The sequence below is a fragment of the Dasypus novemcinctus genome, chromosome 15, assembly GCF_030445035.2.
Source record: "Dasypus novemcinctus isolate mDasNov1 chromosome 15, mDasNov1.1.hap2, whole genome shotgun sequence".
NCBI lineage: Eukaryota > Metazoa > Chordata > Mammalia > Cingulata > Dasypodidae > Dasypus > Dasypus novemcinctus.
In genome coordinates this window covers 5,877,816-5,900,918 of record NC_080687.1, presented here as the reverse complement: position 1 = coordinate 5,900,918, position 23,103 = coordinate 5,877,816, and positions in this window count along the sequence as shown.

Here is a 23,103-nt window from a genome sequence, read left to right as displayed (position 1 = left end):
TGAAATCCAAAAAAGGTCCACAGATTATATTAATGTCAATATCCTGGTTGTGGTATGTCACTATCGAAACATAAGCCATCACCACTGGGAGGACCCGGGATAAGGGTACATGATCTCTCTGCATTACTTCTTACAACTACATGTGAGGCTACAATGATCTCTCCATAAAAAGGTTTATTTTAGTAAAAAGATTTAATGGATATAAAATATATATTTTAAAGTAATATTTTATTATCTAATTTTACATATACATGATATAAAAGTCATTGCTGTCAATTAAAATTATTATAGTGAAAACAATAGGATTACATATGTTAGATCAAATTATTGTTTGGTCATCATTGCCATTGCTTAAAAATGAGCTGAGATGTCAAGTCCAACACTGTCAGTTTCTTGTTGGTTGCTTGTCCTTATTTCATTAGAGCTGTCTTCTAGCCAGTTTTTCTGCAGGGATCTCTTTAAAATACATCCATTTTGTGCAAGTTAGTTTAGTTAACCCTAGACATTAGATTCCTAAATCCATTTAATGGGATGTATTAGTTTCTTATTGCTGCTGTAACGAATTTCCACAAATGCAGCGACTTAAAACAGCACAAATTTATTATCTTACCGTTCTGGAGCTTGTAAGTCCAAAACGGGTTGCCCTGGGCTAATATCAAGGTGTGGGCAGGGCTGGGTTCCTTCTGGAGGTTCTAGAGAAGCTGTCTTCTTGCCTTTTCTGGCTTCAGAGGCGCTCCTTGGCCCGCTGCCCCTCCCAACCAGCAGTCACACCACTCCCATCTCTGCTTCAGTGGCCGCGTCTCCTCTGGCTGTGAGCCTCTGCCTCCCTTGGTCACTCACCAGGACTTGTGATGACATTGGGCCACTGGATCATCTCCCCATCTCCATAAACTTAATCGCCTCCGCAGTGCTCCTTCGGCCCTGTCAGGTGACGCATTCACAAGTTCCACGGGCCGCGATGTGGCCGTCTTTGGGGGTCATTGGTTTGCTGCCACGCAGAACATAAACAGCAGCCTTTTGCGATGCGCAGAACGTGCGTGGGTGTGCGAGGACGCCGCCGTCAGCCCCTGCAGTACCAAGCCCAGCTCAGTTCACCTGCAGACCACCCGAAGGCAGCGACTCTAGCTCCCCCGTGAGACAGCAGCGATGTTTAACATCCTTTCGGTTTTTGTTGAAAACATAAACCTTTCCTTTCCACACCTGGATCGATCAATGGCACACCTCTGAGAACACGTGCCCCCAGGGGAGGTCACTGCAGTCCATTGCCGGCATTTAATGACAGCCCCTTACACCTACGCAACCGTGGACGAATTCACAGACCATTTTCACACGGAGTGTTTCATTTCCCAGAAATAACACTGTGGGTAAAACACTGCGGCTGTTTCTATTTTATAGATGCGGAATCTCGAGCTCAGAGAAGCTGAGCAACCAGACTGAGGACGAGTTAGAAAACGTCTGAGTGAAGAACAGCTGTCGCATGCCGTGCTCCCGGGTCGGTCACAGTGCTGGGGAGGGGGTGGGGGGGGGGTGAACAAGGCGGAAGGTTTTCAGGCTCCAGGGACCAAATTTTCAGGAGATAACAGGACTGGCCAGGAAGCCCAGAGGCTGAGCGACGCATAGGGTAATCTAGCACCGATGACAGAAATCCACTGCTGTCCCCTTGCCCAGAAGCTGTACGGACATCAGTAGCAAAACCGTGGGGGCCCACAGAAGTCAGGGCTGCAAAAAGCGAGATTGCTCCGAGCACATTTCCTTTTCTTTTGGCTTTTTTGAGGTCACACCTAGTGCTGGAGGGTCCCCTGTGGCTTTCTCGTGGAGAGGACAATACAAATGGCCGTGCATCAATGACAGGCGTCCCCAAACGGGGCGGAGCCCTTGAGCACAGAAGCTGCTTCCACTCAGCTCGAGCGTCACAGGGAGAGAAGAGCTGGGTGGCGGCACCCTCCTGGTGAGGCGGGCGAGGGCGATCGGGGGAGCTGCTGGACAGCCGGGCAGCCCCGGGCCCCCAGGCCCCAGCACGTGCACCGCGCGAACCTGCACAGCACGAGTGAGCAAGAGAGGGAAACGGAAATTTGTAACTGATGAACAGTGGTCACGGCTGCATTCTCAGAGCTGGGTTGAAAGGTGGACAGGGTGGATGATAGAAAAGGCATTCGGAGGTGCTTAGCACTGACAGGGTCTGATTTTAATATTTATATAAACTTTCACTTTGGCCCCATGTGTCACTTTATATATTCCATATATGAGGCTAGTATCTTTGATCTTTAGAATGCCAAGGAACAAATTAATTAGGACTGTAAATAGTTTTTAAACTACAAATAACATGAACCAAATATCTGACAATAACGTCAAGACCATGGCTTGCGAAGACCGGGTAGGTTTCTATTTGCTGGGATAATTACCGGTTGCAAGAGTTGCATATGCAAGCCAAATCTCCTCATCGACTGACTTGGTAAATAACTCCGAGATCACATTACATTAGTGAGGGGAAATGGAAAGCAGAATTAATTACCTCGAGACTATAAGCGAGTAAACAAGTGTTGCTTCAATGATTCGTTTCTTTCTTTTGCATGCGATGTGTGGGTGTGAGAGGTCAGATTTATGTACCTAGTCACTGAATTTCCTTTTGCTAAAGCAGACATAGTGTCAGAGTCAGAAAGCCAAATTTTTGCATAGAAGGTCTTTTGTGAGTAACTCCCATGCAGTGGAATTTGCCTGTATGTAATGTGTGTACTGGCAAGTACTGAGCAGACCTTCTTAACTTTCCAGTTCTAAAAGAGAGAAAACGAAAATAGTTAAAATTCTGTTTTCATAACCGTCAGATAGGTCAGTTACAGTTAGAAGAAAATAAAATCGCACGTAGGAATGAAGTTGAACACATTAACTATTAGTAATAATAATACTAATTATTATTATTAATTAGCACTACAGTGATAGTACTGGACCTCCCAATTTCATGAGTGTGAAAATTTCAGAAAACATCTGGCTGTAAATCCGTTCAACCGATTGCTCGGAAGGCTGGAAAGACCATTCGAGAGGAAATCCTCTTGGGCCAGGGATAAACCACTTTTTTCCCCCAAGAACTCTTGTGCTCAGAAATCTTAAAACCAGGTGGGCTTTAAGAGTTATTTAATCTAGCGGTTTCTACTCCTGTGCTGGGCTGCCTGCCTGAGAATTGCTAGCACATTTCCCTATTTTTAGACAAGGAAAACATTTTCCAGGGGAAAATGACTCTGCTTTGGTTTGTTTTAAAGCAGTTTCTGGGCCCTGCCCTGGATTTTCTGATTGAACAAGTTTTGGGGTGTGGCCCTGGAATCTGAATTTTTAAAAAAGTTTCCCAGGTGGCCTGAGGGCCCACCATTTGTGAGAAACACAGGGCGCTAGTCCTTCTGCTTCGCTCTCAGAAGGGAGAAGTCCGGCCTCGCCTTGTTGTGGAGCCAGAGCTGAGCCACTCCCTGGCTCCCAGCCCTTGCTGCTTCTCCCTGGGCCGGGCTGCTGCTCCTTCTTTGCTTTCTGTCCCCCCAGAATTCAGAGCTAGAGGGGCTGCTCCTCCCCTACCTCCATGCTGTGGACAGAGGGAAGAATGCACTGTCAGTGAGAACCTTCATTTGCCAGGGGAGCAAGTCACTCCTCCTTCCCTGGAAAATCTCCACACCCAGCAAACAGTTGAACGGACGTGCTTTCTGCGTGCAGCCCTGCCTGCAGAGAGGGAAGCGGGCAGGCACATCTTGTCTCTTCTACGCCTACGGTTCTGCGCTTCCAGAATTCAGTAACAGAAGGAATCCCTTTGTGCTTTCTTTTCTTTTCCAGATAGAAATGTATTCTCCTCTCCCTCCTTTCAAGGGAACTTTTCTTATCTGAAAGGATGACTACACTGGGAACACTTAGGATATGCAAAACCTACCCTCGCTGCCTTTGGCGCACCCCAGCACTTTCCCAGCAACCCCCCAGCGAGCCCCGGGCTGGCTTGCCTCTGCCGTAGCACCGATGCCACAGCGCCACCTTGCGGGTGCTCCTGGGAGCCTGTACCTTTTCCGCAGAACAAAAGCTTGCTGCGGGAGGTAGCCGAGGCCTCCCTGTCACTACCCAGAGCAAACAAGCCTGGCCGCTTCCATCCCCTGGGAAAACCCTTCTGCTCACGACTAGCCTATCAGTTTCTCCTATAAAATGATGCGTATTTTTGTGAGAGCTTAACGGTTGTTGGGCAGTGACAGAGCAGGAAATAAGTGAGTACTAATAAAACCCTGGACAAACGCACGGCTTTCGTAAATAGTTCAGAGAGAAAAGGGACCATCGCATTTTATTTCAAAATACTTGAATTGAGTGCACATTGAATGTTAGCACGGATTTAACACCTTCTCTAAACAGTTTCCCCGTATTTGGAGAGGTAGCTTGTGCCTATTCAAGGAAGAAAAGGCTTTTTCACAAATCTGCTCTCATTAGAGTTATATATAAGTCTCAAATGCACAGTAAAGTTTATTTCCAAAGCAAACTGCAGATTCAAATATATATTTGTGTAAGCTGAGAAGGTCTAGGTGGATATCAACATGAGACTGGAGGACCGTACCTAAAAGACACCAACAAAATAGAAACATTGCCCGTCCAAATATACCACTTGCCTGAAGTTTTCATCTTAAAGGACATGGCTAATTAAGGAAGATTGTTTCCAACTGCACTTTGAAATGTCAAAATCAGTAATTCTTTGTCCCTGTGGGCCTCTGGAAAATAGTCTTAGCCCTTTCCACCTACATATTATCATAGAATGAAAAGTTACAGGATTAGAAAGTAGCAAACCATGTATTTTCAGGGCCTTGCTGGGTAAAATCCTTACCCAGAAAGTTCCATAGAACATGCAGCTGTGTTATGTTTTGTTCAAAAATTAGGATATTATCTTCTAAGTTTGTTTGCCATTGCTCAGCCAGTCCCTCGAGTAGGCATTCACCGTGTGTGGAGAGAATAACCTTGAATTAAGACTCTACAGATAAGATGGAAGAAAACCTCTTCCTCCCTGACATTGTGTACTCTAAATCAGTTATAATCTGATTTATGAAAATAATGAATTTATGACTGTGGAGGATGCACTTCAATTCTAAAAGCACATGAAATGTTCACGTGCTAATATTTTTTCATGATTTGATGGGCATCCAGCATATATTAGTTGGCAAAAGTAATTCAAATACTTGTTTCCTTCAAGCTAAGAGACCCTCAAAAACTCCTAAGGGCTGTTCATTTGTCTTCCAATCACATTTCTTGACTTCCCTTCCCAAGCATCCACCTGGCCCCAAGCTCTCTCCACTAAGGAAGGTGCTCTCTTTCCCTCCACCCCTGGAGCAGAACGGAGGCTTCGACTTGCCCATGCGTTTACCTCCTTCCACGTAAAACTTCCCTCTTTCAAAATGCCTTCCCTTCGTTGTAGAGAAACACTGCACAGATGCCTCAAAATCAAAGCACAGGCAGCCCTCAGTTCTCAAGTGAGTTCTCCACCTTGTCCATCACCTGCAGAGGCAGGTTGCTCTCCTCCAATACCCAGCTGGTATGGCTCTGTGAGTGCAGATAAATTTTAAATTAGTTAAAGGAAAGCCTAATTGGGAAAGTAAATCTCCTTTTGCAAACCCCATAGTGCAGTCCAAAGCAAAATAAAAATAAGTTTTTACCTCCTTGAATTGCGTATCATTATTTCTTTTCCTTATCATGGCTCTTAGCTGCCTTGTTCTTATTCAAATACATCTTGGTCTTTTGGAGGTCTCAGAGCAATTATAAACTTCGTATCTAGTGTTTCTTAATTCTATACTGCCGGCTGCATGGCTTTCCACTCGGGACAAGAAACGACTATTCCCTGATAATGGAATAATAACTTTCTGGAATCATGAACTAATTGTAGCAACTGTTAGTGTTTACTGATTAATAATTCACCTTGCTTTAAAAACCACTGATGTGGAATGTTCACAAAAAAGGCCTCATGGCCCTGTTACATACTTGGAGAAAATTTGTAACTTGGCTTTCATAAATGACATAAGTTCACCCAGCAAATAAGATCTGGAGCAAGAATTGCAATTTGTTGCAGTTGAGTGCCATTTTCTATTAACTGCTCTACTACTTTCTACTTCCCCAAATCTCAAACCCTCTGTCTCTAGTGACCATTTGTGCACTGAGGTTTGTTTTATTTGTGTGCTTCGGTGCCATACAAGTGGCAAACAGGAAGACGAAACTACAGAGAGGAGTGAGATCAGAACGAGAGTCCCAGTCAGAGTTTTGTTTCCATATGAACTGTTGGCAAAAGTAGCTCCTTAAAATTAAACCAATTGCTTAACTCCTCTGAGTCTCATTTGTTCTATGAAAACATATATATAATAATTCCCATCTTGAAGAGTTCATCTGAAGATTAAATGGGAATGCATATGTAAAGCACCTTGGACACTTTCTAGAACATAGCAGTCTCCAAAGACATGCCATATTACCCTCTTTCTGAATTTTATAGAAACACAATGATTTTTCCATTGCCTGGAATCTATAATTCTATAAACAAATAGACTTTTGTTAAAATTAAAATAATTCAAACGTGCAAAGTGATAAAGAGTTTCGTATCAGCTTGTTGATTTCTGCTTGATGAAGGACATGGACCCACTTTGTAGTGAGCTGGCGACTTAAATGACGACTAGGGGGTGGCACGCTGGAAGAATATCCACGCAGACCAAGGAGAGTGGCAGAGCCTTTGATTCCCTAGAGTTTGACTAGTGAAGTAATATCTCGAACATTCTTTGGAATGCTCAGATAGTACATAAAGGTCATCACCTGAAGAAAAGCCAGCCTTCTCTGATTTGGCCCAGAAGACAGTTTGACCTTTTTCTCAATATCTAAAAGCAATTTTAAAACTTTTTTTTCCAAATTTTTTGAAAGATCAAAATTTTCATACTTAAATATTTTTTCACTATCTTGAATAGGTTGTCAAGTTCCAAGTCTGTGATGGGGGATGGTGAATGGCGTTGGTATTATATTCACATAAAATATGCACTGGTACCATGCGCTGGAAATAATAATAGTCGTTGGGTCTACATACTGTGAACTGGGGGATTCAGGCTGGTGGGGTAGAAAAATGCTGAAAAATATTAAAACTGTACAAATGACTAAATAATAACAAATCTGATGAGGGCCATGAAGGGAAACACCCTAGTGAAGGCACTGCAATCCAGGAGACTGTTTATATAGACATCAGGCTCACCACAAAACGTTTCCTCTCCCTGGGTATCAGCAGTTTAGGGAGCACTCCTGACTGCTCTTAGGCAGGTGTACTGCAGGGCATGATGATATGGACAGCTTAGCATGGAAGTTAGAAGAACTAGTAACATATCTTTACTCTCAGTGTAAAATGTGGTGGAAAATAAATACAACCACAAAAGCACAATCCATGAAAGAAAAAATACTGGTAAGTAGGATGGCCTTAAAAGTAAAAGCTTCTGCTAGTGACAGACACTGTTAAGAGACTGAAAAGAGAAGCCACAGACTGGGAGAAAATATTTGCAAAACCCCTATCTGACCAATGACTTTTACCCAAAATTTACAAAGAACTCTTAAAACTCAACAATGACAAAACAAAAAACCCAATTTAAAAAATGGACAGAAGAGCTGGATAGACATCTCACCAAAGAGGCAAATAAACATGTGAAAGATGCTCAGCATCATGTGTCATTAGGGAAATGCAAATAAAAATGACGAGACACCTTTACACGCCTTTTAGCATGGGTAAAATCCAGACACTGACAATACCAAATGCGGGCCGGGCTGTGGAGCAACGGGAACTCACGCTGAGCGCTGGGAGGAATGCAGAATGGTACAGCCACTTTGGAAGACCATCTGGAGGGTTCTTTTAGCACTAAACATAGGCTTACCGTAAGATTAGCAACCGTACTCCAGATTGTTTACCCAACGGAGTTGAAAACGTATATCTACCCAAAAGCCTGCAGAAGAACGTTTGTATCAGCTTTATTCATAATTGCCCCAAACAGGAAGCAACCAAGATGCCCTTCAATAGGCAAATGGATGAACACACTGTGGTACATCTATATAATGGAGTATTATTCATCAATTTAAAGAAATGAGCAATTAAGGCACGAAAAGACCTGGAAGAACCTTAAATGCATGTTGCTAAGTGAAAAGAGCCAGTCTGAAAGGCTACACACTCGATGTTCCAATTGTATTTGACATGCTGGAAAAGGCCAAGCAATAGAGACAATAAAAAAATCAGTGGTGCTGGGCTTTGAAGGGGGAGGTAGTGGGGGGTGGAGAGTGGGAGATGAAAGGGTGGAGCCCGAGGCATTTTTCAGGCAGTGAAACTCTTCTATATGATGCCGTAAAGGTGGATGCATGACATTACCTGTTTGTCAAAACCCACAGAACTGTACATGCAAGTGTAAATTAGTTTACTAGTGGAAACTAGACTTCAGTTGCTAATGATGTATCCTTTACTGGTTCATCAGTTGCAACAAATGTACTGCACAAATGCAAGGGGAAACTGTGTATAGGGGAGGTTTGTGTGGGAACTCTCAGTACTTGCAGTGCAATTTTTCTGTCAACCTAAAACTGCTCTAAAAATAGTTTATTCTAAAAAGAAAAAAAATGTGCGACAAAAATTCCCTAAACTCCACTTTTGAAGCAGGCTGCATCTCTGTGGCAAGCTTCCATGGAGCCCAGATTGAAAATTCTTGCCTAGGAGAACAGCCTGCTTGTTTTCTGAAGAAAGGTGGGGAAGTTGCCAGAACCACACCCACGAAAGATGCAGCCGTGCCATGCCCTGGTGCCCGCATGGCCGGGCAGGGAGAGCCTGGCCGTGGCCACTGCTGCTTTCAGCCCGGTGCCTGAGCACGCAGAGACCGCACGCTGTTTGCCGGACACATTTCCAGCCTCTGACCACTGGCCCCACACCCCCACCCCAAATACCAGAGCTGACCTTCCCACCACCGCAGTCAGAGAAAGCTGGAGCTTTTCCAGGAACAGCTTAAGTGTCGCTGAGGTGAGAAGCACTGGGCCAGGCTGAGGCAATCGTATTAATCAACCTTGATGTGCAGAAGATGACACAGCTGCAGGCTCTGTGCTTTAAGTGTCCCTTCAGCAGTGATGAAAGTCAAGCATCTTTCAGCGAGGCTCTAAGCAGACACTTTCAATCATGTTTTAAAGGCTGTTCCACTGCAGTGCAAGAGGCAGGCGCTGAAAACAAATAACGTGCTGTCGGTCAAACGCGGGGAGCTCTGTAAATGTGGACCTGGAGCATCTGTCCTTGCTTCCAAAGCTGTTCATGCTGGGGCAGTGTGTGGCACGAACCGTCCTCTTCCTCCTCGTACAACAAAAATGATCATCAGTGTCAAATATGCCACCTGAGCGTCCACCTTCCGGCTCTTGTGCCACCGTCCTTGTCCAAGCCGTCGGCATTTCTGCCCCCGGTTATTCCAGTGGCCTTCAAACTTTGTCCTTACGTCCAGGCTTTCCTCCCTCTGATGACAACTCGGAAGACCCTGCCCCAGGACCTCTCTTCTTTAGCTCACCCTCCTTCCACCCCCACCCCTGCCTACCAGGGTCCCGCAGCTCCTCAGGCATCCCAGGTTCCTCCGTGCATTGAACATTTAGGGTGTTCTTTTCCTTCTCACTGGCTAACTTTTTTATCCTCTAGGTTTCAACTGGGATGTCCTTTCCTCAAGAAGGACCCCGAGACGAGGTTGAGTCTCCTGTCAAACGCCCTGACGTCTTCCTTGGAGGAACCTTAGTAAAATTGTTGTCTCATCCTCCCTTGTAGCACAACATGCCGCGTCAGCTACGAACACTATGTAACACAGTGGTCTTGAGCAGGTGCCTCAGAATGTCTTGAAAGCAATTATTAACATCCAGTGGCATGAACAACAACAACAAAAGAATAGGGTGGGTTGAGGATTACATACGCAAATGTAAGATACGGGCTATAGTTAGGAGGAATGCTGTGATGATGCTCCTGCATCATTTGTTACAAATTTTTCAGTGCGAGGTGTTGGCGGTGGGTGATGTGTGGGAGCTGTGTATGAGGCTACGCATGTTTGTTTTGTAAGTTCACAACTTTCACTATACAGTTATTGTTTATGTATGTTCCTGTACGAATGATCTTTGTCCATAATTTTTTAATTAAAAAAAAGAAAAAAATGTTGATTTCCAACCCTTTCTAAAATTAAAAAACAAAAAACAAAACTAAATAAAACATCCACTGGCCTGGGTGCCCAGAAGTTGGGGGTCTTGTCATTTCACCGGCTCACTGGTTTTACCCTTGATGTATGAGGAAATGACTGGCAGTGGGGCAGCAGGATGAGGCGACCTGGGCAAAAGCAAGAAAAAAACGCCATGTAAGGCCCCTGGTGTCTAACCCTGAACTCTTGCTCTGATCAAACGAAGCAGAAAGACGCTGGTAAGGCAGGGAAGGGGTCAGCAAAGGCACGCTGGCCCGGCGTGGATCCAGGTGAGGAGATGCTGCCTCGGTGATGGGTGACGGATAATGGGTGAAGAAGTGACAAGGACGCTCTAGATCCCGGATCACCCGTCACAGCCACATGATTCCACACGATCCCCAGGGACACCTTTAGGTATATAGGTGACAATGTCCCTGACGAGACATGGCTTTAAAGTAATAAAACTGACTTCCTACAGTTTGCGGGGTTTTGTCGTCTCCGTATTGTAAAGTTCCTCCTTGCATAGGTATTGCCATTTGAATTAATTATTCATTTTAACAGTGGAATCCATCTAGTCGCTTGCATTTTATATTCCTGATACCACCGAGTCCTTTAAAATCTCTTCCGTGGGCAATTAAAATGCAGCTTTATATCTCTAAATTATATATTCTATTAAAAAGCACTTTAATCCAAGTTAGCGATATGCCATAAAACATTCTATGTGTGTGTCAGGTTTATAGCTATCAGAAATCTCCTTGGGGTATAAATGGGGCTTTACTCTGATGCCAATGTTCTTTCAAGAGCTCCTTCTTCCAGGATACCTGGCACTGTTTGCAAAATGGCCTGTGGATGCTCTGCCAATAAACAAGGTGAGGGGACCTGGAGAAAACCCTGACTGTGTAACTGTCACACCGTAAATAGCTCTTGAGGTCACTTTAGGTTACAGATTTTAAGAGCTGGAGCCCAGGGATGTGGATAATTTGACTGAAGTCACAGAGGGAGGTTCTTCAATAGATGCTCCCAGACAGCTAAGGCGCTCAATTAAAGGGACTGATAGAATTTGAATACTACAAAGAGAGCGAAGAGGGAAGCGGATGTGGCTCAAGTGATTGGGCTCCCATCTACCATAAGGAGACTCAAACCCTGGACCTCCTGGTGAAGGCAAGCTGGCCCATGCCAGCTCAAATGAAGCAGCTCAAATGCTGGCCTGAGTGGAGACCTGGCCTGCACAGAGTGCTGCCTGTGCAGAACGTTGGTGCAGCAAGACGGTGCAACAGAAAGAGACACAGAGGAGAGACAACAAGAGATGCAGCCGAGCAGGGAGCTGAGGTGGCACAAGAGATTGAGCGCCTCTCTCCCACTCCAGAGGGCCCCAGAATCGGTTCCTGGTGCTGCCCAAAGAGAAGATAAGCAGACACAGAGGAACACACAGTGAATGGACACAGCAGACAGTGATCACAAATACACCAGGGGTAGAAATTTTTAAAAAAGTCTTTAAAAAAAAAAGACAGCTGAGAGTTCTGTGCCACTGTTAAAACAATGTGAATAAGGACATACAGTGGATCACTGTTTTACTGAAAAAGCTAGAGTTCAGAGGGTGCGAGAGCCATCATAGCCTTGAGGTCATTCTCCTATAGCCCTGACGTCATTCTCTCGTAGCCCTGACGTCATTCTCTTGTTGCCTTGAGGTCATTCTCTCGTAGCCTTGAGGCATTCTCCTGTAGCCCTGACGTCATTCTCTTGTAGCCCTGACGTCATTCTCTCGTAGCCCTGACGTCATTCTCCCGTACCTCCCTGGGCTGAACAGCGTTCCCCAAGGCCCTGGGTGGAAGCTCAGGAGTCGCCAGGTTCTTCCAGCCCAGTCTAAGGAGCAATTACCAAATCCTCTCCCACTGAAAGCAGGCCCCTCCTCCAGCTCAGCTAGGCCCAGGCCACTTCTTCCCTCTTTTCATTCTCCAACTCTCCAAGGGCAGCAACGTGGGGAGGTGTAGGGGGTTGGATTGTTTCCCCCTCAAAAGATGGGTCTGAGCGCTAAGCCCTGGTACCAGTGAATGTGACTGCATTTGGATAAAGGGTCTTGCAGATGGAATTGAGTTAAGGCCTCAAGGTGACGTCATCCTTCAGGGCAGCTCCTAAATCTCATGACCAATGTCCTTGTAAAGAGAAAGGCCACCAAGAAGGCAGGTGGCCAGGTGCTCACAGGGCCGAAGAGTGAGCGGCACTGCCACAAGCCAGGGGCCTCAAGGAGCTAGAAAGAGCTGGAAGGACCCTCCTGTGCCTTGGTGGGAGCAGGGCCCCTGACACCTCGGCTACAGAGTCCTGGCCTCCAGACCTGCTCCAGAGACCCTTGGGGCACTGCCCAGGGTGTGGTCATTTGTTGCACCTGCCCCCAGGAAGTGGTCCAAGTGACAGGCAGCTAAGGCCGAGAGTGGCCGGCTACGGCTGCAAACTGGTGCCAGTGTTTCTGCGGGCGGCAGAGCCTGAACTCTGGTTCCTGTCCAAGGTCAGCTTGGCGTGCTCCCGGGCGACCCTCTCCCGCCACCCGTGGTGCTCTCCTCGGGCTGCCCGCTCACGCCATCCCCGCAGCCGCCCGCTCTGCAGGCCTCTCCACCCAGGACCCCTCCTGGCCTTTGGGAAACCGAAGGCGTCCTGGCCTTGCTCCACCACGCCTGGAAGCACGGCCCATCCCGCGTGGCTGTGTGCTTCCCTTGGCACCAGGCGGGGCAGCCACGTGTCCTTGGCTCGCAGATGTGAGTCAGACCCCGGTTCCTGCTGTCCACAGGTTTCAGGGGTGAGCACCGTGCAGCGTAAGTGGCTGTCCTGAAGCCACATTCCCTCAGCCCGAGGTGGAGGAAGGGCTGCGCCCCATCGGGGTGCTGGCGAGGCCCCCGGACAGGCCCCTCTGGGGCACCCCACACCAACCACCAGTCCTCCATGGAGCAGGAGGGGGAGATGGGCTGCTGCGGCGGAACCCGCTTTCTAATGACTTAGCACAGGCCAGGCCAATTATTAAGACATGGGGGCGCTTGGCACCTGCTGTTATGGTCTCTCTCCTTGGAGCTTGCTGAAATGCTGAGACTGCATGGCAGAAGAGCTGGTTTGCTGCCCTACAGCCTAGGCATGGCCCGTGGGCCTGTGTCCTCCACGCTCACTGTGGTGGCAGAATTCTGAGGACATCTCCCCAAGAGTCCCATCAACTCAACTCTCCAATTAAATACTAATTCAGGCCCTGCTGGGAAGGCATTTTGCAGATGTAAATAAGGGGACTCATCAGCTGACTTTAAAAGAGGGAGATTATCCCGGGTTACCCAGATGCTCCAGTGGAGCTCCATGGGTCCTTAAAAATGGGTGAGAAAAGTGGACGAGCCCCTCAAAGAGACGGGCAGGGGAGGGGAACCAGCAAGATGGCGGGAGAGTAAGGCATTCCTGGAGTCAGCTCCTGCTACAGGGCAGCTAGCAAACACCCAGAGCTCTCTGGAGCTGCTGAAGCACCTGTTTGGGGGCTCCAGAGGCCAGAAGAGCATCCTGCCACATAGTTGAAGGAATGGAAGGAGGAGATGCCCGTCTGCAGAGAAGACTCATGAGTAGAGGCTCCACACCCCGGAGGCCGGTGCCATTCTTCACTGGAGGCACGAGCCGCCTCGGGAGCTGTTCCGTGGCTGGAATCGAAAGCTCCACTTCCCCAAAACAGGGAGGAAGAGACGGCTGGGCACCAACTTCAGCTACTGATGAGGAAATTCAGCGGCCACAGTATGATCCTGAGAACAGCTAAGGCTTGAGCCTGTCAGGTCAGAAAGAGGCCGGGAGCCGCCATCTTAGCGCCGCCCCTGGCACAAGGAGAAGCGGGGTGGACTGAGGACCCCAGTGCTGGGGGGCCCGGCTTCTTCCCATCCAGGTCGGATTGCAAGTCTAGCCTAGGCCCCAGCCCACCTCCAGCAGGGAAGAAGCTGCAGGGACCTGTACCAGCCTCTCTGGGAAATTACCGGCCAAGCCACAGAGGCCCGTGATTGTCCTGCTCTGGCGGCCCGAGCCACCCCAGGAGCTGCTCTGTGATGGGAATCAGAAGCTCCATTTCCCAGAAACAGGGGAGGAGGAGATGGTTGACTATCAATTTCGGGTACTGATTGGGAGACTCGGCTGGCTAAGAGATATCCCAGGGAACAGGGGGGTGTGACCCAGCCCAAGTCAGAAAGAGGCCGGTAGCCACCATTCTGAGTCCACCACAAGCCTGAGGGGCAGCCGGGCCAACTAAAACTCTCAGGTTGGCAGGAACCAGTTTCTTTCACGCAGATCACCTGCAGCCCTAGCCTAGGCTTCAGCCCTGCCTCTGGCAGGGAGGAGGCCGAGGAGCCCTGCACCAGCCTATCCAGGTAACTGCAGGGAACTTTGGCTGCCATAGACTGAAAACCAGAAGTCTACCAGGACAACTGCGGTCATCTTGGACCCGCACTGCTTAGATTGCTGCCCACACCTGCAGCTCCATCCCCACCCCAGGCAGGGGAGAAAGGGGCGTGAAGCGCCATCAGTCTCTCTGGGCAACTACAGTCTAGGCCTGCACGTGGATTATCCCACAGAGCTGTGACACTGTCCCTACCCCTGGCTAAGGAGAAAGTTGGAAGAAGCTTCATTGGTCCTTGGTGCAATGAGGGCAGCTTGAGCCTCCACAGTTACAGCACCAACTACATGCTTGGCTCCTACTGCATAACTAGCAAGGGAGAAACGATGGGAAGCCCTAAACTAAAGAGAAAAACTGCACCCAGAATAAATACTCTAGTAAGCCAGATCCAAAGACACCAACAAAAAAATCACAATCCACACCAAGAAACAGGAAGCTATGGTCCAGTTAAAGGAACAAGATAAGCCTCCAGATGACATAAAGGAGTTGAGAAACTAATTATAGATGTTCAAACAACTCTCCTTAATAAATTCAATGAGATGGTGAAGGAGATTAAGGATATTAAGACATTGGATGAGCACAAAGAAGAATTTGAAAGCATACATAGAAAAACAGCAGTCCTTATGGGAACAAAAGGTGCAATCAAAGAAATTAAAAAAACATTGGAATCATATAATAGTAGATTTGAGGAGGCAGAAGAAAGGATTGGTGAGCTAGAAGAAATGGGCTCTGAAAGTGAACATACAAAAGAACAGATGAAGAAAAGAATGGAAAAATTTGAAGAAGGTCTCAGGGAACAAAATGACAGCAAATGGCATGCAAAAATACGTGTCATTGGTGTCCCAGAAGGAGAAGAGAAGGGACAAGGGGCAGAAAGAGTATTTAAAGAAACAATGGTAGAAAATTTCCCAACCCTATTGAAGTACATAGATATCCCTGTCCAAGAAGCACAACGTATTCCCAGCCGAAAAAATTCAAATAGACCAACTCCAAGACACATACTCATCAGAATGTCAAAGGTCAAAGACAAAGAGAGAATTCTGAGAGCAGCAAGAGAAAAGCAATGCAAAACATATAAGGGATATCCAAAAAGACTAAGTGCCGATTTCTCACCAGAAACCATGGAGGCAAGAAGACAGTGGTCTGATATATTTAAGATACTGCAAGAGAAAAACTTCCAGCCAGGAATCTTATATCCAGCAAGACTGTCTTTCAAAAATGAGGGCAAAATTAGAATATTCACTAATAAGCAGAAACTGAGAGAAATTCTAAGCAAGAGACCAGAATTTCAGGACATACTAAAGGGTGTGCTAGAGCCTGAAAAGAAAAGACAGGAGGGAGGGGCCTGGAAGAGAGTCTAGAAATGAAGATTATATCAATAACAGTAACTAAAAGTGTCAAAAGAGTGGTGAAACTAAAATATGACAGATAAAACTCAAATAGGAATAAACTTAACCAATGATGTAAAGCACTTGTATTCAAAAAACTACAACTCAACGTTAAAACAAATCAAAAAAGCCCTAAATAACTGGAAGAACATTCCATGCTCATGGATTGGAAGACTAGATATCATTAAGATGTCAGTTCTACTCAAATTGATATACAGATTTAATGCAATTCCGATAAAAATTCCACCAGCATTAAAGAAAAAATTGAAAATATGACCATCAAATTTATTTGGAAGGGTAAGGGTCCTGAATAGCCAGAAACATCATAAAAAGGAAAAGTGAACCGTCATCTCTAGACTTTAAATCATAATACCTACCTATAGTGGTAAAAACAGCATGGAACTGGCCTACAGACAGACACAATAGACCAATGGAACCAAATTCATGGTTCAGAAACAAACCCTCACAGGTATGGCCAAGTGATTTTTGACTAGCCTGTCAAAGTCAGAAAGCTTGGGCAGAACAATCCATTCAACAAATGGTGCTGAACGAATTGGACATGCATAGCTGAAAGAAGGAAAGAGGACTCCTATCTCATACCTTATCTAAAAATTAACTGAAAATAGATTTTAAAAAATGAAAAATAAAAGCAAGAACCATAAAACTTCTAGAACAAATTATTGGAAAATATCTTGAAGACCTGGTGGTAGGTAGTGGATTCTTAAAGGAGATAAGAGAAGGACCGAGTGGACTACTGATGTTTAGTGTATGTAGAAGTTTTAATTAGCTTTACTGTAAAATTGTGGACATGTATAGAGTGCATGGTAACACACAGTGAGTAACAGCTAGTTTATGAATGAGGATATGACTGAAAATGATAGTCTAGTTATGTAAATGCCAATTGAGAGAATGGTTGAGAATAATCTAGAACTGAATAGCACAGTAAACCAAGAGGTGGGTGAGAACTGTCGTTGATGGTACAGATGCAAGAGTGTCCTTTGTGAGCACATACGGCAAATGTATATCACTACTGCAGGGTATTGGGAAGGTGGAGAAGCATGGGAAAAATACAGCTGGAGTGACCTATGGACTGTGGTTAGTAGTAATAATATAATATTCTTGCATCTATGCAAAAGATGTACTATGTTGATAATGAGGCAGTATGGAAAATGTAAGCCAAATGTACACTATGGACATGGTACTAATCAGATGATATTATTTTATCTGTAGCAAATGACACACCACATTGTGGTGTGCTGATGGAGGGGTGTTGTTTGGGAATTCTGCACATGTGCATCATTGTTTTATAAGTTTACAACTTCTGTCATAAAAAATATATTTAAAAAATAATAATAGGGTGGGTTGGGGGAAAAACACACCAAATGTAAGGTAAGAACTATGATTAGTAGTAAGATTTTGACAGTGTTCTTTCATAGTTTGCAAGAAATGTCTCATGACAATGCAAGGTGTTGGTGGAGGGTTGCTGTGTGGGACCCCTGTATGACATTATGCATGTTTGCTTTGTAAGTTCACAACTTTCACTATACACTTAATTCTTTATGTATGTTTGCATATAAATGATACAAAGATAATAAAAATTGGATTGGTAAGGGGAAAAATACTTTGTTTAGCAGTAATATTTTGCCGATGTTCTGTAATCATTAGTTAAAAAGGTTTAAAAACAATGCAGGTTATTGGTAGTAGGGTGAGATTTTATATATGTTTGATGTTATATGTTTGTTTTTTAAGTTCACAACTATTATACTTTTATTGTTTATGTATGTTTGTGTATGAGTGATATATTTCAATTAAAAAAAAGTGGAAAAAAAAACGACAGGCAGGGGAAAGGGCCATGGCTTAATCAGTTGGGTTCCCAACTACCACATGGTACCATATGGGAGGCCCTGGGTTCCCGTCCCAGGGCCTCCTTGTGAAGGCAAAGCTCGCCCGCGCACTGCGGAGAGATGCTGGCATTCAAGAACCGTGGAGAGCTGACTCAGCTATGTGACGCGACAAAAGAGGAAGACAAAAAAGAAAAAAACCACAGAAGAGCGTGCCAGGAATGGACACAGAGAGCAGACAGCAAGCAAGCCGCAAGGGGGCCAGGCTGGCCTGGATTGCCGTGGGGAATCGGATCATTTTAAGTTTGTGGCCCTCTATGACAGCAGCCCGAGAAGACAAATGTGCCCCTTCATCCCCAAGCCAGGACTACATGCCTCGCGGGTCTGTGGCCTCTTGCGAGAGTCAAGAGGCAAGTCCGTGGCTCTTTTTTCTGGACATGTGTTGGGTGGGGATGAAGATGGAAGGGTGGATTTGACAGCCCCTGCAACACAGCAGTACACAGCCTGGAGCTGCCCCAAAGGATGTGTGCTCTGCCTGTGGCCTCTGTGATTTAATTAACACCCCCCAACCGCACGGCAAATGCAATGACAGGAAATGTTGAAAAAGTGGAGGGCAGTAACTGGAAACGCACTCAAGAGAAAGAAGTCCGAAGGATAAGGCCCATAAATAAAAAAAAAAAAAAGAACCATCGCGACCTTTGGATGCCTCTTCCGCTGAATCGCTCCGTGATTTTGGCCACCCAGGCTGTGAAGTCTCCTCCTGGAGCTTTTGGAGAAAATAAAAATGGAAACAGTGAAGTAATCCTGCCCACTCGCTGTATCACACAAGATGGCTCTCTAAAGAGTGTTACTGAATGTCCTTCCAGCAAACTTTCCTATGACTCAAACCAAGGGATTATTCCCACTTCCTCTGGGAAGCCCTTGCAGTGTAATTGCCTTTACACTAGCAACGCTGCTTTGAAGGGCAGCCAAATTTTCTCATTGTTCATCTGAATCCAAGATTGTGGCTATGATTTTCCTGACCACCCTCAAACAAGTGCTGCCTTTCAATATTTGTGGATAACGCTTCCAGCTTCATCCAGCCTTGAAACAATGCAGTGGGTGAATGACTTATTTCCAGATGCGTGGATGGGTGACTGGGCGAGGCATTCCCTAAGCCTGCCTCTGATTCCTCGCCCTGCTGCTGGAGGCCGGGGAGGGACAGGGGGCGGGTTGGAGGAGGTGAGGAAACACATCCCCTCTTTCAGTGTGGAACCTGTTGGGGATGAGATTTGGAGCAACGTGAGATTCATTCATTCTTGATACCTCCTCCCCTTCTACTCTCCCGTGCCCGGTCAGTCACCAGAGCAGTGTAGCCACCTCCCGACGGTGCTAGAGGCCACTGCTTTCCCCCGCTGCATGTCACTTCCCTGACCCAAGCTATCAGGGTCCTCCAGGAGGCTCCCAGTTGGTCTCCCTGCTTCCCCTTTTGCCATGTTCTGATCTTTCCACTCTCTGTCCAGCCACGTCACTGAGCGCCTAGCTGGACTTGCGCTGCCCTGCGAGCCAGCTCCTGCCGGCTCCGCCAGCCCCGCTTCCGGCCCCCGCTCAGGCTCTGCCCAGCCCCACCGGCCTCTCAGCGTCAGTAGCCTAAACAGCCCCTCGAGGCCCGGGGCCGGCTGCCCTGCCTGGGCCGCTCCTCTCCCCGTCCTGACTGGGCTCTGCCTTCTCACACATCCGGTGTCAGCTTCGAGGTCACTTCCCCAAGGAAGCCTTCCCCACTCTGCAGGGCAGGGCGAGTGCCATCCTCTTTCCTGGCACCCCATAAGCCTCCTTTTCTGCACTTGCCAGCGATTTGGTGAAATGGACTGATGACTGATCTTGTAAATACCGGCTGAGCTACGCTCCCCCACAGGACTGTAAGCTCTCTGAGGCAAGGGCTGAGCCTGCTGGTTTTCACCTCCGCATGCCCTTCGCTTACCATTGAGCCTGGTGCTGAGACGGGAGCAGCACACACTTGTAAAAACGTGGACGGATGAATGAATGAATGAATGGGTGGAAACCCTTTCTTTCCAACTACTGTCTTAAATAGCCTGTTTCTGCACCACCTCTCATCTCAGAGGTGCTGTTGCTTTTTCCCATGAAATATCCAGTAGGTTTCCTTTCAGTCACAGGCTGAAACATCACTCACTTGGAAGTAAAGCGAAGTCAGCACCTGCACGACTGAATTCTCCACACGAATGAATCCACACCTCCCCAGGGACTTCATTATTTTTAAGCAACCTGACATTTCTAAGCTCATTTATGCATTCAACAGATACTTATGAGCCATCCAAAGCGTAGGGGCTGTCCTGGGCACGGAAGAGCCAGGGGCAGGAGCTGCCCTCCTGGCACTCACGTGCTGTGGGCAAGAGCCACAGCTGGGGCCACAGCAGGAGGCGCCGGGACCGGGAAGCAGGGGCTGGATGAGCAGGCGGCGTGTCCCGCAGGCTGGGGCGGCCATGGGCAGGGGGGGGCCTGGCTGAGGGGAGCTGGACAGGGCCTCACCCAGCCCGAGCAAGAGGGAGCGGGGAGCGCGCCCGGGCAGGAGGCTGCACTGCCTGCTCTGAGGTGGTCGGGGTCAGGCGTGGCCGGGCGGGAGGGGGAGCTGAGCCAGGGAAGTCGGGGCCCGCTGCCCAAGGCCAAGACTGGAATTTACCATGAGCTGACAAGAAGCCAGAACAAGCACTGAGGAGGGGGGGCGTGTCCTGAGGGCCCCCCGGCTGCCGTGTGTCAGGGAGACTGCTCCGGCACCAGGGTGGGGTGAGGGTGTGAGGAGATACCCAGAAGACTTGAATCTCTGGACTGCCCATGTGCCAGCTGGGCCCTGAGCCTCAGCAGAGTTGCAACTCCTACTCTCTGGTTCATTGGACTTACCCAGGTCAGCCAACAGGGAGGTGAAGAAGGTCAACCACCACACCAGGGAACCGGGAGTGCCCACAACTGCAAGCAGGAGAGTCCCATCCATCAGCCACGTGGCATCTAAGCCCCCTCCTGATTTAGAGGTGGAGTGGGCATCACCATGCCAGGGTCCACAGGGTGGAGAAATAAAATATGGACTAGAGTGGACTTACTGATATTCTATGATAGAACTATTGTGACTAGTAATAGAAGAAATTGTAGCATTGATGTGGAGAAAGTGGCCACAGTAGTTGCTGAGGGCAGGGAGAGGGAAGAAGAGATGTGATGTGGGGGCATTTTTGGGACCTGGAGTTGTCCTAAATGATATTGCAGGGACAGATGCTGGACATTATATAGCCTGCCATACATAACCCACTGAATGGACTGGGGGAGAGTGTAAACTACAATGGAAACTGTTATCCATGTGGTGCAGCAGTGCTCCAAAATGTATTCCCCAAATGCAATGAATGTGCCACAGTGACGAAAGAGGTTGTTGATGTGGGAGGAGTGGGGTGAGGGGGTTGGGAAATATATTGGGGAAAAAAAAAGTGAGTCCCTTGTAGACAACACCAACAACAAGAAGTCGATTTGGGGGCAAGGCTGAGCTGCCAGAGAGGCTTGGAGGTAACTGGAGGGGGAGAGGGGTCCCCCCAAAGATACTTTGTGGGGGCCTGGGATCTATTTCAAAGGTTGAAAATCAAATTCGAGAAAAATATCACATGCTTAAGATTAGAAAGCTGGAAACTTCTTGAAGCTCTTTGCCAGACTCACCACCCAGGGGAAGCCCTTTGTTCTGCCAGGTCTCCGATTTCTCCGTCTAGTAAATCCTCCAGACCTTTGGAGCAAGCTGGAGAAAGGCCCTTCCTTCCCCGGCGCCCGCAGGCTCACGCGTGTGTCCGCGCTTCGTGGGCGCGGGCAGCCGCGGGCCGGCCAGTCCAGGGCCACCACGCCTCTTCCGAGGGCGTCCCCGTGAGCGCCGGGTGATCCCCCAGCGGGGCTCTCGGCCGCCTCCCCCAAGGGCCCCCGTTCTCGAGAGGAAGCGCATACTTGAGGGCAGGCAGGAAAGGCTTTAGGAGAAAAGCCTGAATCAACCCCCCAAACACAATTTCAAAATTCTACCCACTACAGTTTAAAGGTGTTTCAGAATTCACACGTTTTCATGTCAACCGCGCCTTCTGCCCTGCACTGTTTTAATTTAATGGGTGCTTTAAACGACTGAGGCTCAAGGGTCCCTCTTCACGACGCCACTCCCGGCCCGGCGCACGGACGCCAGCTTGGCGCAGAGTCACTGCCTCGAACTGGTAAATCAAGGCACGCCCAGCATTCCATGTCACTTTGGCAGTATTCAAACTACTATAAGGCCCCTTGGTCTGAAGAGCAGCCGGCGCTGTTTCCCAATTTCCCCTCCACCTGTCTGCTCCATCGGGGCCCAGGCTTGTCCCCTCCAAGCCTCCGTCAGCTTGTTTCAGGCCCCAAATCAGAAACCCGGGGCCCCTCCTTCCCTGCAAACTGCCCTCCTGAGCCCTGGAGGTGGGCCGGGCTTGATCCCAGGGCAGGGGTCACCGCTCCACACGGCCGAGCCCACCCCGTGGCCGCTCAGAGCCACAGCTCAGACCTCCTGCCACCTTCCTTCCCTCTTCTGCACCTCCCCCAGCTCCGACAGGGCCGTGCCCACCCTGACTTGGCCTTCGTCACCTCCCTCGGAAGGGCCTGGACCCGCCTGCGAGGAAGAAGACAGCCTGGAGAACTGCTGGGCAGTGGCGGGGGCGGAAGGAGGGCCGGACGGGGACCTGGCTGGATCTGCCTCTTTGCAAGCTCAGGGTCCGGTGGAGAGCAAGTGTCCCCTGGGCGGGCTAACTAAGGAATGATGGGCAGGGGCTGAGGCTCCCACATGGGAGGTCCCCAGTTCGGTTCCCAGGGCCTCCTAAAAAAACAAGAACAAACAAGGAAATGAATGTAAAAACCAACACCGGGGAGCTGATGTGGCTCGGTGGTTGAGCAGTGGCTTCCCACATACCAGGTCCTGGGTTCAATTCCCAGCCCCGGTACCTTAAAATATATAAATATATAAATAAAGGATGAATCTCTTTTGGGGCCACAGGCAGCCACATGGGAAACTGAGGAGTTCATGGTAAAATAGAACATGACTAGAGGTCAGCAATGTTCTGGGGACCCCACTGCCCCCCACCACTGACACAGACGTCTTGCATGATGGTGGGCTCCCCTCACCCCAACTTCACAAAGCACAGAAAGAAACTATAACTGGAAGCTCTTTACAAGAACTGAGAGGGAACCTGTAGCCGGGGCGCCGGCCCCCAGGGCCAGACACCCCAGCCCCCCGCCCTCCCCCTGCTTCCATCCCGCAGCGGGGTTCCACC